We start from the raw sequence: 17,126 nt of genomic DNA on the forward strand, positions 1-17,126 counted from the left end.
TACAGAGTTGTTCTGTTTTCCTGCAGGAGACTTGAGATCACCATTAAACAATCCACCAGGAAGTGGAAGAGCACTGACTCTGCTAAGGATACAGCACCACCGAGGAAACCTGAGATCACAAAGGTGCATTATGGGACAGAATTAAGTTTAATTATGATGTTTGAATGGATGATGTATGAAGTTCAGCTTATATAACGCCTTTCTAGAAACTCAAGGACGCTTTATAATACGCTTTAAAATGTTTTACTTAGAGTATTCAATTTACCAGATCAATTTACAGTAATCAATTTACCAGATCAATGTAGAGTATTCAATTTATCAGATCAATTTAGAGTATTCAATTTACCAGATCAATTTAGAGTATTCAATTTACCAGATCAATTTAGAGTATTCAATTTTTCTGGGCAAAATCTCCATGTTTTTGAACTGTGCAAGGAAACCCACTCAGACACAGGGAGAAGATGGAAACTCACACAGATAGGGACTTGAACCCAAGACCCCAGTGCTGGGAGGCGAACATGCTAACCACTAAACCACCGTGCCGTCAAATATCACGTCACAGCTTAGCTTCAAACTCTCATTTTGATACTGCGGTATTTCTAACCTGTTAAAATGCCATTGATGTGTTTCAGAATCCTTCGGTGGTGTTCCTGTAAACAGTACAGGGCTCATGGTGAATCCTGTTGCTCCGATTGCGAGATGTGGCCGCAAGCGTCGCCGTAGGCCGAAGAAAAACGGCAATCCATGTCCTTCTAAACAAGCTCGACATGGACAGGCGGAGCTTCCTTCATTAAATGGTACGTTATTCAAATCTTTTATCTCTGATTTCAGGATTTATGAAGTTAGAAAGCTAGAAAAGTAAAATGTGTATTTGTGTACAATCTGTTGTTATAGGAGAAGACACAAAGATAATCAATGATCTGTGCCGATGCTTTTCACTCCTGAGGTGAGTTTTAAAATTTAGAAAATAAACTGCAAGTGGTTGTAGTCAGTGATGGCATAGTTACTTTTGAAAAGTAATCTGATTACTAATTACTGATTACTCTGTTAAAAAGTAACTAACCTACTTACAAGTTCCTTTATTAGTTATTTTTTTAGCAGCTGCCGGCAACAGTGAGTGTGTATGTTCAGCCCGAGTGCTAGTTTTAGCCTGTTAGCTTGTTAGCTCGCGAGCCTTTTGTTATTTTACATTAGCAACCACCTGGAGTACCTTAGCAACCACTTTAAAATTGATACCAACTACCTACCTTTCCCATTCTAGTTTTACATTAGATTTTTTTGCTCAGGGTAGCTGCTGTAGTCTCCACCGTAGCTTCGTGAGCCAGAACGAGCTAAACTTTTCCTAACTCAGCAACTCACAATAATTTGGATGAGTATTTATCTTTAATCTGATTACTGGATTGAAGATAATAATGCATTAATTTTAGATTATTTTCTTATTCTTATTATTATGATTCAGGGTTACTGATTAATCATTTGGGGCTGTGCCCCCGGATGCCCAGGCCAGGCGACGCCCCAGATCTGCACATTACAGCAGTGAAGCATCAAGGATCCTGTCTCCTACTCAGCATTAAACATGCTGGCTATAATTTATACTCTTCTCAGTGACTGTGTGTGTTTTTTTTTCTTTTTAAACACAAGCTACATGTCTGCAGGCACAGCTTTGATAATTAAACAGAAATATCATGTTCCTCTAATGAAGGCATAGCAGGCTTAAACGGGGGTGTGGTTATATTAGTTAAATATTTCCAATAGTATATTTTTTCAGTTTATTAAAAAGTGTATTAAAAGAAAATCCAGTGTTGATGTAAGCAAAGGGTACAACGACCCTGCCAGCGGGGCAAGCTGTTCAGACATTAATCTTTAGACACCTAAAACCAGTGTTTAAATTAAATAGGGCTATTTAACTAAGTATAAAAAAAAGTAATTCAAAACTTTAACAATTTTTAAAGACTCATGTAACCTGAAGTGCACTCACAAAGACCATCTAATATGTTATGATTAAACTGGCCCTCATCAGGACAACCTCAGGAAGGAAGAGCAAGAGTTACCTCTGTTGTAGAGGATAAGTTCATCATAGTTTCCAGCCTCAGAAATCACAAGTTAACAGCTCCTCAGATAAGAGCATCTAAATGCTTATTCACAGAGTATTTTAGTTTGTTTTAGACTTGTTTAAGTTAATACATGATTCCTTATGTGTTTCCTCATAGTCTGGATGATTTCAGTATTTATTTATAATTTAGGGAAATAAAAAAGAACAAAAACACTGAAAGGGAAGATTTGTAACCATTGGCGTAGGACACCCAATATCAGATATAAGTGGATTTGTCCCCCCCCCCCCCCCAAAAATGATACAGCAGAAAACTTTTATTTTGAAAGCGTGCCAAAATCTGCACCCCTGCCATATAAAGCACCCACTCTTGGACGCACATTTCTAATTACACAGTTAGCTAAAGCAATTATCTGGGTGCGTGCTCCCAAGAGAGGGGTGCTTTTCCTGGCGGGGGTGCAGATTTCGGCACAACACCGGCTTTACACGCGAGGTCAGTGATGAGAGCAATGAATCGCAACAATAACAATCTACTGTTTTATATTTGGGTTATCTAATGTTTATATTAACTGCTGCCAAAAAATCTCTATAAAATGTAAAGTTACATTCTTTTATAAAAGAACACCATCGTAAGAAGTGCTTTTAGTAGACAAATTTTAAAATACTGAGAAAATGTAATTCTTTATACAACAGAATTGACACGCCAATACATAATAAATATTAAATATTAGGTGATAACTCAGTTTTTGTCATACATGTATATAGTTCAGACATTGCACACATAATTTTTTCTAATAAAAGTAAATATAATGTGGAGTCACATGTTTAGGTTGTAAAGTGACATTTGGTAGGATTTAACTAATAATAAATAGTACAAGTACAGAAAAAATATTTTGTTTATTTTTTGTGATTAACTAAAATTCCCTAAAAGTCACAATAGGGTGGGCTTTGATTTATTTTATTCAGTGTGTCCCCCCCAATATCAAACCCGCTCCTATGCCTTTGCTCATTATCATAATTCATTACAACCCAAGTTTATTCCACACCCGATTCCTACTGTGCCACCCCAAACAGACATTGTCCCAAAGACGCTCTGTCCAGTAGAATAAAAAAGAGATTTAATATAGTGCATAATGTTCTTCTACAGGTAAGAAAACCTGATAAAATGCCCAGTCAGATGCCCCTCTAATAAAGAAGCATCCCCCAGACTTGAATCCATCATATTTTTCACACTATGAGGCGCACTTAAAATACTTAAGTTTTCCCAAAAATCGTCAGGGTACGCCTTTAAATTTAATGCGTCTTGTGTTTGAATTCTACCAGTCAGGTTGTAAGGAGCAGCCACAGCTAAATTGCAGTGTTATTCAAGAGTTTAGGTTTAGTTCTCCAGCACTGGGGCTGGAGTAGCATTAGCATTAGCCGCTAACCACTATTTCCCTGTTCAGGTGAGTATTATCCCATTCAGAGGGAAGTATTATTGGCCTGCAGTCTGCTCCTAACCCCGGCTAGCACTGCTGGAGTGGTTAGCCACTAATGCTCCAGCCTCAGTGCTGTAGAAATTCATTAATCTAAGAGAAAAAATCTGTGTAGATTAACAACCAGTGCTTGTTGGACTTTAAAAGAAAGTTTTTTTTTTTATTACAGTTTTATTTACTTGGCTTAGCTTTACTTAACTAGATTAGCTTACTTAGCTTAGCTTTACTAAGCCCCACCACCACCCAGCGACGAGACCTGCTGAATTAGAAGTTTCCTTATAGTGTCTTGTTTATGAAAAAATACCAGAAAATAGACGTTTATTGAAAGAGTGCCTTATAATCCTGTGTGCTTTATAGTGTAAAAAATATTGTATGGTATTCTATCTACTCACTTTAGAATGTATATAGATTATTTAATAGGTGCCCTTATCTTCATATAGGACATATACTAGATTATGTTCAATATGTTATCGTCTGGCCTGATTATCTTTACACGCCTGGGCCTTATGAGGAAAAAGTCCACGCTATGACCAAGACAAGAGCTTCTAAATCACAACCAGCACCTAATTATCTCCACTGCTTGTCAAGCCAACAAGACTAATGCAGGCAGGGAGGATGAAAATCAAAACAACTAAAACTCTAAAGGCTGCAGTCTCATCACCCTTTAATCCATATACAGCACTTTGGAGAAAACAGTTCAGTAAGTGAAGTATAGTGGAGCTCTTATGTCTTCAGATCTGTTCCAGGACATCCAATCAGATTTAGATAACAAGCCAAAATACAAGGGACACAAGTGAATGGGTGCAAATGATGGTGCAGTCTGTGTTATAAATCTGATAATTCTAGAGATCTCACTTTCACATCCATTCTAATTAGTGAATTTAGCTCATTTCAGGATGCTTATACAGCTAGAGCAGTATAAAGCCCAGCAGTATAATGCTGAGGAGCAGTGGAACTGTATTCTCTGGAGAGATTAGTTAATAACTTTACTATGAGTTACAGTGGGGTTTACAGTCCAGGACTAATCGTTCAGCATCAGTATCAGTATCTATATCCAATCTAATCCTTGCAGCAATGTTCCAGCATCTCAGTGTACAGATCTCCTAGAATAGTAGAGACGGTTGCTGCAGTAAAGGTGGGTGTCAGATGGTTGCAAATATGTTACATCAACACAGCTGTCTTCCTGTTCACTTTTAATTGTGTTGATGAAACACATTTTATTCATGCGCAACTGTTTAACGTGTTTTAATCAAATTAAAGCTTCCTTTTTTTAATAATGCTGATAATTGCCTGCTCCAAAGACCACGTCTTCAAAAGGTATTGCATCTTCAAAGTTATTGCTGGTGATGGTAAATAACGTTAATGAAGGAAAAGGAAACAGCAGGTTTGCTAATATCAAAGTCACGGCACGCATCTACTGTAGGTTGTTAAATTGTAAATATTTACAGGTGAACCCCAACCCCCCAAAAAACACTGGTACTTTTATATATGTATATATATATATATATATATATATATATATATATATATATATATATGTCATGTCTTGGCCCTGTCTCGTGTCTTTGTGTGCATTCCCCACGTGACCTGTGCTCCCCTGTGTCTTCCGTCTCAGTACTTTTCCACCTGTGTCTCATTTGTAGCTCCGCCCCTTCCCCAGGTGTTTCCAATTCTAGTGTGTTTGTGTTGCTATAAATAGCCCTGGTCTACCACTTTGTCTCTGTCGGTCTTTGCACCTTCCCCTGTTGTTTTGTCTCTCCGTGTTCTTCCGTGTTTCATAGCCCTTATCATTGCCCGTGTTTACCTCAGTTTATCTCTTGTATATGTTTTCTAGTTTCTTGTTTATTCCCTCGTTTCCCAGTCCTCTGCTTAGTGTTTTGTTTTCAGTAAGTTCCTTGTAGATACCCCTGCTTAGTGTTTATTTTTCTAGTTTATTTCCATTGTATATATTCCCTGTTTATTTATTGTCTTTTTCTCTAGTTGGTTTAGTTTATGTTCTTTAGTTTCTCTTGTTTGTTTTGGTTTTTTGGTTATATGTTTATCTATTTTCCGCTATTCAGTTTATTCCCCAGTTCCTTGTATATATCTCCCTGTTTTATGTTTACGTGTTTATTTGTTGCCTGTCTCTTTGTTTATCTTTGTTATTTATTTATTAAATTATTCGTTTCACCCTTACCTGCACCTGTGTCCGCCTCCTCGTCTCCCTGCCTGGGTCATCTTCGTGACAATATATATATATATATATATATATATATATATATATATATATATATATATATATATATATATATATATATATTTGGCTGGGAAACAAAAATAACTTGGTAGTGTAATATACCTGGCATACATACTATATTCTTTCTTACTTTATTATAATATCTCAGGTTAGTCTGCTGAGTAAAAGATTAACATAGAGCTTTATCATCAAACACAAGGACATTTTAATAGACAAAATACATGCTTGTGTAGCTAATTGTCCTCCCTTCAACAACTTAGAGTAAAGGCACCAGCAGTGTACGCACAATTTACATGACTTAAAAAGCAAAGTACCAAAAAAAAGGAAATCAAAATTAACTGAAAATTGAAAATGGTCAGAAAATCAATCAATCAACCTTTATTTTCACATGGGAATACATTGAGGGTAAAATTAATTTTCAATGCAACCGAGCATATACAACTTAAAGGGACTGAAATAAAAACTTAAAATTAAATTCTTTATTTTTTTTTTTATCAGGTTAAACTAAAATAAGAAAGCGAACAAACAATTCATATTTAATTTAGAAGAATTAAAAAAATCTAAGTAAAAAGATAAATGGACAGGCTAAAATGTAAAGCAATCAAATTTACATATACATTAGTTTTTATTACAATTACAATTTATTAATTACAGTTGACCTTTTATTACAATTAAAATAATAAAAAGTAAACCAATAAAAAAAAATAACAGAAGACTAAAAAATGAAATAACTAAAAATAACACTTAAGATTATAAGAAAAGGTAAAAGGCCAAAAGGTAGAACAGTAACAAGGGTACCCTTTTGTATGTCTTAACTAATTTATAATTATTACTGATTATAAAGTAAGATATTATTGATCATTGCAGTAATGTTTACCAATTTCTTAATTCATTATTATTTAAATCATTCTTAAGCATTACAATTTGAGTAATGTTTAACTAGTGTCAGTTAATAATTAGTCAAGACATGACAAGACATGACCATTTAACAATGTTTATTACTGTCATACATACTTAAATTATACCAAAAATAAAATGAGTTAAAGAACATAATAAATAGATAAAAGAAAAAACAAAACAACAAAAAAACTAAATCAGTTACAGGCTTTGCTGATGGTGGTTAGAATGAAAAGTTTAAAATGATTTAGTGTATAAATAAAAACTAACCAGTGTGTTTTCTGAAGAGCTGCTAGTGCTGTGTGTGTGTGTGTGTGTGTTGAGTCACCAATAGTGATCCTTAGAGCACCACAGCATCACCAGTCTCTGTAAAGCAATGGATTTAGGTGGGAAGATTGAGTCAAACTTGATAAAGTGATTCATTTGTATTAAGATTAATCACATGCGTTAATGCATTAATATCGACAGCACTAATTGCATTATAACTTGCGGGAGCTGTGAATAAAAACATGCCCTGAGCAGAACTCAGAACTCACGCGAGCGTGACAGTCGCACAGGAGGAGAGCCACGAGCGTGAGAAACACATACATTGACTGGCTCAGCCAGAACACACACACACACACACTCCGAACAACAGCTAATTACCAGAGGAGCGGGGTGTGAAGACTGCCGAGTTGACAAAGTGTTAGCTTCTCCTCAGCATGCTGCATGTTCCTGCTCTGCGCTGCTGCCACAGCCGGTTTCCCCCTGCTTACTGATATCCTTTCAGAACCGTGCCTGTGTTTAATGCGTGGCTGAACAGCAACAGTCATTAGAGTGGCAAGGTGACTGAGTAATGGCTCTACGGCTTCTTGCCTGAACTGGACAAGATAATACCAGAATGACAAGACCTGTTCCTGACGATTGACCCTACAGTTTGATTAAATCTGTCAGCTGTTCCCTGATTTGATTTAAACGGCTACTCAGACTGAAGACCACGCTTTGTGGTAAGCTAAGGCCTGTCAGTTAAACGAAATTGGCCCCCAGCTAACCACATGTAAACATGCATATCGACACTGCCCAATGAAAAACTCAAAAAAATCTTCAAAACAGCAACTTTACAGGAGAGAAAAAAAAACTTTTAAACTTTTAATGTAAGTCAATGTAAAAAAAAAAAGGTTATTTCAAGTCATTTTAAAGCATTTTAAACTATTTAATCCATTCATCAAGACATTTTGGCACAGTGTAAATTATGTCATAAGCTAAAAATCGACAAAATTGGAGATACTTGTTTTTTATTGGACAGAGACAAATATATTTCCTGTTCCATATTCCATCTAGAACAGGTCTCTTTACATGACCAGTTTTCAGTAAAGCATTGTTCAACAGACTAATATACTGCCTGGCACCGCAAAAAAAAAAAAACATCTCTACCTGGATTTAACTAAGTAAATGATGTGGGGTTGATGCTGCAGTTGTTCAGGTCTAGGTTCAGCAACAGTATGTGCTGAAAGAATGAGGTCAGCTGACTCTACCTGAATATACTGAATATAGACCAGGTTATTCCATCAATGGATTTTTTCTTCCCTGATGGCACGGGCATATTCCAAGATGACAGTGTCAGGATTCATGGGGCTGGAATTGTGAAAGAGTGATTCAGAGAGCATGAGATCATCATTTTCACACATGCATGGAGAGAGTTCACTACAGAGTCCAGACCTTAACCTCATTGAGAATCTTTGGGATGAGCTGGAGAAGACTTTGTGCAGTGGTCAGACTCTACCATCATCAATGCTGCTGCAAGATCTTGTTGAAAAATTAATGCCATTTTAAAAATAAATCTTGTGACGTTGCAGAAGCTGATTGAAACAATGCCACAGTGAATGTGTGCAGCAATCAAAGCTAAAGATGGACAATTTCATTGCTCAAGTTATAATTATATACTTTATATTCTGTCCCAGATCCACAGCATGGGAGTAGACTCAACAGAGCTTCCTGAGGCCAAAGATGCTTTTTGGCTTTTCCCAGACCTAGGTCCCACTTTCAGAACTACAGTGAGTATGGATTTACAGGTAAGTATAACTAGTAAATATTTAATGTACTGTACGTATAACAGTGCCAGTGGTGATGAGGTATCTTTATCACAATCTCAAATACAATAAATACCAAGGGGCATTTAGTTGTCACATAATGTACAGTGTGCAATATGAAATGAGAAGCAAATTATTCGTTTTTATTAGCAAATTATTAGTTAGTTTATTATAAACAGCTTATGACAAGTTCCCAAGCTTGACTAGACTCTCCTATAAGACTTTAGTATACTGTTCTTATCCTCAACAATATATTACTATAAAACAATAACAAACAGGGATATCTATGACACGACTTCAGCCGCATGGAGTAGTGTGCGACCTCTGAATCTGTTTCACACAGCCAGAAATAGTTTTAGTGGCCTGTCTGACGATAGCCCAGAAAGATAATATGGATTTGGGGACAAAAAATGTAGCAGTTTTGTTGTTTTCATCAGCACTTGACTGGAATTTTGATGGAAGCCCATTTAACCCTTTCAGACCTGAATTATCTCCAGCGATGGAAAAAAAAGTAAGATTGCTGTTTTCTTTCTGTAATGCACAGAAAAGCAGACTTTAATATGCTAATATAAAATGTGTTTAGCAATTAAATCCATTTAACTAAAATATTTAATCTTTTTTTTATTTCCTTTGCATTGAAAGTCTGTATGTAATATGTTTATTGAAAAGATTAAAAAGTGTTCTACATCACATTAAATTAGTAAGAATTAGCTGTTACTTTGCCTCAGTGGCTCTAGTACTACTGTTTTTCCAAGGCATTGGACTGTAAAGAAAATACATGATATCCTTTTTAATGAACACAGGATCTGAAAGGGTTAAATAACTCTCCAAAAGGCTCTTTGGAATAAGCCATACATCTTTTAATTTTGTCTGTAGGACGAACTGGCACTGTTTCGTAAAGTTATCTGCCGCAATGTTGAACAGTTCTTCTTCTCTTTCTGGACATTCTTTGTATAATGCAGGACTGTATGACACAGTAAGAAGAGGGCATACAGCATCTCCTTCTGTGCACACTTTATGACTCAGCTCCTCTCCTCAGTGCAGTTATTTTAAACCGTAACAGGATGAGGAAAAAAAATGTTTTCCACCTGCATGCACCAGTTCAATGATGCGGAATGACGTTCTCAAATCGGGCTTCTTGGGGAGGGCAGTGTTGTAAGCATCAAATCACATTTAAAGACGCCGGAGCAAAACTGTTAAGCCGGAGCGGCGAACAGAGACTGCATCTCGAAAGCGACGCCTCTCATTTTCCCTCGTTTGCTTTTGCGTTTTATCAATATGACACAGTCTACCCAATCCATCGCGCTTCAGACGTTTCTCCCCCTATGTTCCCTCCCACATTCGGTCACGTTTCATGGGCTCAAATGACATGGAACAAATTCAATTTAAGTTTTCAAACTCTGAATAAAGCAATTTCAGTCTCACGTAGCATGAAGATGAATGTGCCCTGTTTGAGGGTGGAGCTTTGAGGAGAAATGAAGGAGAAATGTACGTATTCTCCATTAAACCCACAGCACTCTTTATCCATACATGATAGATTCAAATCCACAGAGACCACCAGCAGGATCACCTTTATTTCATGTCATCATTCATACATTATAGTTTGTTATATTGGACACGAGTACAAGATTCTTTTTGCCGATTGCATGTTGTTAGCTTTGCGGATGAGCTACTGTATAGTTCCTTTACAGATTTCATATGGCATCTTTAAAGGTATAGAAGATAAATTTCCTGTTCCTTAGAGCCTTTCTGGATGGTTCTGGGTGTAAAGAAGCCCTCCTATGTCTTCATCTTAACCCGCAGGGGTCCATGAAATGTTTTTAATAACATATTTGTGACACACAGCACAGAAATACAGTTCTGAGATCCTTTAGAGTCAGAAGAATCTCATCACAGGAACAATAGTGACTCATATTCAGTGTTAAGAGGCAAAGCTTGAGACTTTCATTGCACACCAGCACTAGCACCTGACTTCCTGCCTGCATTCACTTCTGAAGGCTTACGCTACCTCCCGGCTGCTGCGCTCCTCCAATGAACGTCGCCTCGCTTTGCCAAACAAACATTCACACAAAGCAATCCAGACTGTTCTCATACAGAGTTCCCCAATGGTGGAACAAACTACCTTCCACTACCAGATCAGGAGAATCTCTTGCTATCTTTAATAAACTCCTGAAGACAGAGCTCTTCAAAGAGCACTTACTCTCCTAACACCTCTAACTAACTACCTTCTACTACCAGATCAGGAGAATCTCTCGCCATCTTTAATAAACTCCTGAAGACAGAGCTCTTCAAAGAGCACTTACTCTCCTACTCTCTAACACACTAACTACTTTCCACTACCAGATCAGGAGAATCTCTCACTATCTTTAATAAACTCCTGAAGACAGAGCTCTTCAAAGAGCACTTACTCTCCTAACACCTCTAACACACTAACTACTTCTAACCTCATTTCCTTCTTCCCCTCCTTCACTTCTCTATCCCATTATTTTCCTTCGACCTCCTTTAAGCCCCATCTAAACAATGTTTTACATTTAACTTCTATTACTTTTGTACTTCACTATTGTAAGTCGCTTTGGACAAAAGTATCTGCCAAATATAATGTAATGTAAAAAAAAGCTCCAGTAAACTGGATGGCTGAAACCTAGTCTGGAATCTTTGGCAGTTCCACAGTAGTGAAGAAAAAGTTATGAAATGGTTCAAAAAATGGTTCCAAGAGATTATTCTTAGATGAAAATTATATAACAGTCATAATAAAGACCAAATCTGACCTGGCATCTTATGAAATAGTACCTACACCCTGACAGCAGGGCATCCATGCACACATTTGGTCATTTTGTTGGTCATCTCCACCAAGACAAAAGCAAGACTCATCATCACTGAAGATGACCTGCTGTCATTCTGCCTTTATCTTAATGGATACAGCCAACGAATCTGTGAAGTGAAGGAAGCCATTCATCTTTTCCCATTTTCATACTAATTTTTAGTCTAATATTCTCATGTGGGGCTCATCTGGGTGGAACATGGGCTAGGTGGGTTCCAGATAGCTTCGGCTCTTTCTGGGTTTTTATATGTGCTGTTACCGGGACCGTGTTGGGCTTTTTAAATGGATAACATCATTGCAGACACTTAATCTCACATGGATCCCATCTAAGATTCAGGTGTAGTGTAAAACCCAGATGCGTCCTGATCCCATTACTAACATTCATATGTGTAGCCAACACTAGTTAGCAGTTCCCAGTTGAACTACCTAATGTAGGATTGAGAAACTGTTTTCTGGAACTCTTCAGACATCACTAAACACTTTGGAATCTGAACATTTGTCTAGAACTAAGCCAAATTCTAAGAAAGCAAAATGCTGTACCAGTGGAAGGTCACCTCCTGCTGCTGTTACCGTGATCCACCACCAAAGAGACTGAACGCTAGAAGACAGGAAAAATCCAAAATAGTAAGTATTTACAAATAACTGAACATGAAATAATTGATTAAATCTATGCATTATATCCATGGGCATGATCTTAATAAAACTAAAGTGTATATAAAGTAAAAGTTGAGTAAAACAACAAAACACGAGTAAAACAAATCCTTACCACAAAACAAACGCATATTTATTTTCTAAAGTTTTCTAAATCTTGCCAGTGAACTGTATTATTTATAAGCCCTCAAAATGCAGAATTAAATTGGCATCCAAGTAACAGTTCAATTGGCATTAATTAGCACAGCTAACGCTGTCAGAAGCAAACCAAGGTAATTAGAATTTTTTTTTTTTTTGCTCACAGGGACACGCAATGAAGACAAAACATCGACCAAGAAACAAATCCATTCCCATTTCACGACAGCGCAGCGACCCCCTGCCCCGGCATCACGCTACTTCATGCAGAAATGGCAAAAGCGAAAACAACAGCTGTGCACTCTGTCTCTGACAGCCCTGGGCTCGAGTTCCTTTCAGAAAAGCATATTAGTATTAATAAAGTTCAACTGAGTGTTCATTCCACATTAGTTTAATGTGCACATCCATTGAGCGTGTTAACAAGTGAGACGTATGCAGGCATGAATAATTGAGAGAGTACACACACAGCACAGTTCAGATCATTAACAAACATCTCCCCGACACACAGGATTAGATTAGACTTTCAGTCCTACACTTCTACACTTCTTACCTCTGAATCAGACACTGTAAAAACGATCGACTATCTAACACAACTTCCAGGAACGCATCTGTTTGTGCTATATCATACATACTGTATCTAATTATATTTATCTAATTATACACACTTATATGCACACTGGAAGCTGTGTTTTTGGTTTCAAAATTGATTTCACATTATAGATATTGACACGTTTAGTGCTGCAATGTCAATCTCATTAGATGACCTTTTGACTTTGCTATTGAATTAACCATAGATGAAAATAAACAGAGAATGCAATGATTTGCAAATTTCAGATATTCATATTTTAGTCACAATAGAACACGTAACAGTTTAAAGTTAAACATTTTACTATTTCATGAACAACTTGACGGCAGCAACACATCAAAAAAAATATTGAAACAGGGCAACCAAAAGCTGGAGTGGTTGTAAGTAAGTGAGTGATCTTAATAAAAAAAAAAAAAAAAAAAGATGCAATAGGAGCAATTTGCAACTACCATGCCAACACAGATTTTTTTTGTGGTATTAGTTTAAGCAGACTGACTTAATGACCAGTTCATGCAGAAATTGTACTGCTCTTAATTGACATAATCATTCTGCTATAGCAAACTTGCACTCTGGACTTCATGTTGCTGCCCCCTGCCTACTGTCATATTGGGGACAGAATACAGACACTCGCAGTTACAGATTTTGGGTTTTATTAAAAGTTTGTATGGTACAGGGGTAGTCAAAAACAGAGACAGTGTAATACCAGCAAACAGGAACCACGTAGAATAAACCATACCATAAACAGGGAGACAGTCCAGAGTTCATACACGATAGATCCAGTGGTAGAGATAATCCAAAACGGGTAAACGAATAAACAGTCCAGGTCAAACACAGAAAATCCACAATCAGAGGCAAAGACAAAAATCGGTGTCGAAGAAGCAAAAAGCAAGTCATACACGGAAAAACAATCACAGAGAAAGTAACTCTTTGTAAAGTGGATAAACCAAACAATATGTGGAACAGGTGTGTGCGTGGAGGGTCCTTTTATACAGCAGGTAATTAGTATTCAGGGCTTCCTGGAGGAAGCAGGTGAGGTGTCACATGATCGTGTGTGTGTGTGATGTCAGCGTGTGGTGCATTTTGGGTTAACTGAAAACCTATGTTAGAGCTATGTGTGGGAGGAACAGAAGCACCTACAGCACCAGACGTGACACCTACTCTCCTACTCTACTCTTTTGGTGTATTTGTCTTTATCTATTTTGTTCTATTCTCTTTTATTGTGTTCTTTATTTTGTTATCTTATTTTATCTATATTATCTATTTTAACAACAGCTCTTGGGTGTAAACTGGATTGTGAGATCACAATTTCATTCCACCTCATGTACCACATGTGATGCGAATGACAATAAAATCTCCTTAAATCCTTGAAGTAATCCCAAAGGGTTCACATACTTTTTCCTGCAACTGTATCTCACATGACTTGGTGTTAAAATAGAAAACATGTAGCAAAGATGGTGAGATGCACAACAATCTACAAAACACTTTATAGCTATACAAATTGAAGAACAAATTAAGAAAATATTCAGAAAAAGACTGTAGATATCTCACCATCTACAGAACATTGTCCCCTGTGCTGTACTGGGAATTGAAGCATAAGCTCAGGGGAGCTAACGCCTAGACTGACAGCTAACAGTTTACAAAGTAAAGCATGTTTAATACTCAAAAACATAATTTAAACACACTTCACACATTCTTGAAATCTGGTAGACCGGGTAAGACCAACCAGAACAATAACATCAGATGGGCACTCAAGGCTTTAACATTTTAAAGTGTAGAAAAAAAAGTAAAAAAAAAGTAAAAAAAAACCAAAAAAAACAAATCGGATCTAAATTTTTGTCCATACTTTCTCTTCAAGAGGACGGAACAACACAGTGCGGTTCTAAAAGGATGTGAAGCTCTTACTGAGAAATGCAAAAAGAAGATTTTTTAATTTAATTTACTGACCGTGACAGAATCCAGACCTCAATATCACTTAATGTTAAGATCCAACAAGGCCAAGGCCAACAAAGTCAATAATTACATTACTGAATTGACATACAATATATGGTTATAACCCCAATCATTTTTGCTGAGCTGTTTTTTTTTATTTTGGGATGCTAAAACATATTTACTTTCCAATACAAGTAATCTAAATAATCTATAAAAATGAAGAGTTAATTGTTTTTTTTACAGCCTAAAATTGTCTATACTTTTTATTTTATTATTAGCAGCATAAAATGGTCTTAAAATGTAATTTATAAATCATTGTAAAAACAAATAGAATATATAGGCCTAGCTTCAGCCTATAAAATTGAAGTGTGAGGTGTAAAAGAAAAGCATAGCTGAATATCATGCTGATTCAGCACTGCTATAAGAGGAAACTTCGCCTAAAGGAAAATGCAGTCTAGTTGTGGAGTATGAGCTGTGATGATAAGTGCTAAATGTAAAGCTGAGGCTGATTCTCCACATGGAGAACTAATGTGGCAAAGCTTCTAGTAGCTTTCAGTGACTCAACAGTGTGTAGAGCATCAACACACATATCTGGACACAAGAAGTGTGAAGACATACTGTTACATATGTTCATAAAGATGATGCTGCCAACATAACTGAGAGTATCACTGAGCTTCACAGATGCTTTAATTCAGTATATGGGCCATTCGGGAATAGAGGTACATTTAAAGTATAAAGGATAGAATTTTCAATACATTATTGTTTAAACAAATATAAATGAATGGGATATTTACTCAATATCACAATAAAAGATTTGAACAATGATAAATATACTGTTGGTGTTTGTGATGATGGCAGAGGCATGGCCACATCACCAGGGCTGCTGGGGACATTAATTGAACATTTAGCTGTGTAAATATACAAAAGATACTTTTACTTACCTGGTTGTTGTCCTTGGAGGGTCTTCCTGGGAAATGGCGGCCATCTTAGCTCCCTTTTTGTAGTTTCCTTGGAGCTTCGGATGTGCTACAAGATGGGGGGGCTTTTTACTGGAACACCTGGGGAGAGAAAAAGTTAGTTTCAAATGTGCAAATACTTACCATCTAAGGGCATGTCCAAATTTTTTGTATGTAATAATGTCGGCATTAATGTATGTATTTGTGGGTGTTTGTTAATATGTGTGTATACCTTTAAGGTACCCGTACCCTGTAGCAGTGGTATGGCCCAATTGAGGATGGGGCGGAGCTACCTATATAAAAGGGCAGGTAGAGGCACCTGTGGGGGAAGCTAGAAAGGGAAGCCATTTTGAGTCAGCCATGCTGCTGGGGGCTTCAAACTGTCCTGATCTGATGAAAAAACAGGATTATTTGGTGAAAGGGACTGCTGGTTAAAAAGAACTAGTAATTCTAGTGTTGAGTCCTGTGTAATGGTCAGATTTTACCAGTTTTATTTCTTTTTTTTTTTGTACAGTTTTTCGGGTGTAAATAAAAACCACTTTGGTGTTGAAATTGACCTGGAGGTATTTCTCTTCTTCTTCCCGTGGTGGATCCCGCTTTCCACTACCTAATACTCACCTGCACTACCACAAGGACAGCCTTTTTTACAGTGTTTTCTCAACATTTTACACAAAATAATGAAATTAGAACTTTGACATAGATATCTCACTACCTTCCACATGTATTCTGCCTAATGAAGTGACTTTACTTAATTAGACATGTTTGTAAGTAACATAGGGACAGACAAAATATATTTGGCAAAATATACAGTATTAGTCAAAAGTTTGGACACACCTTAAATGTAGTGTTTTTTTATTATTCAAAAATGTCATCCAAACTATGAAGAAAAACATATGGTTACAGAAGTGTGAAACAAACCAGAATATGTTTTAGATTTTAGATTCGTCAAAGTAGCACCTCATGGCTGGATTTTCTCAGTCAGCTTTATGAGGTAGAGTCACCTGGAATGGCTTTCAGTTAACAGCTGTGCTGAACTTATCAAGAGTTAATTGCTTGAATTTCTTGCCTCTTAACGTGTTTGAGAGCATCAGTTGTAATGTTGTGAAGAGGTAGAGTTACAGGTATACAGTGAATAGCTCTATTTGAGTAATGTTCTAATCCATGTAATGGCAAGAACCACAACATATAAGAATTTTGAAAGTATCCTCAAGTGCAGTCGCAAAGACCATCAATAACCACTTCAGGAAAGGAAGAATAGAGTTTCCTCTATTCCTAGAGTGTTGGGAGTTAATTGGTTAATAGTGTAGTGTCACATAATTTC

General features: G+C 36.8%; 2 long non-coding RNA genes across 2 annotated transcripts; both read left to right on the forward strand.

Annotated features, from left to right (window-relative positions):
* Nucleotides 1-630: 630 nt before the first annotated feature.
* Nucleotides 631-1,597, forward strand: LOC111191764 (uncharacterized). The gene is made up of 4 exons (XR_007440032.1): nt 631-701; nt 762-797; nt 895-946; nt 1,460-1,597. It is a non-coding gene; the product is annotated as an uncharacterized LOC111191764 (long non-coding RNA).
* Nucleotides 1,598-11,503: 9,906 nt separating this feature from the next.
* On the forward strand, nt 11,504-12,718 carry LOC111191762 (uncharacterized). The gene is made up of 2 exons (XR_002649648.2): nt 11,504-12,172; nt 12,504-12,718. It is a non-coding gene; the product is annotated as an uncharacterized LOC111191762 (long non-coding RNA).
* Nucleotides 12,719-17,126: the final 4,408 nt, after the last annotated feature.

Source organism: Astyanax mexicanus, chromosome 1 (genome assembly GCF_023375975.1).
Source record: "Astyanax mexicanus isolate ESR-SI-001 chromosome 1, AstMex3_surface, whole genome shotgun sequence".
Lineage (NCBI taxonomy): Eukaryota > Metazoa > Chordata > Actinopteri > Characiformes > Acestrorhamphidae > Astyanax > Astyanax mexicanus.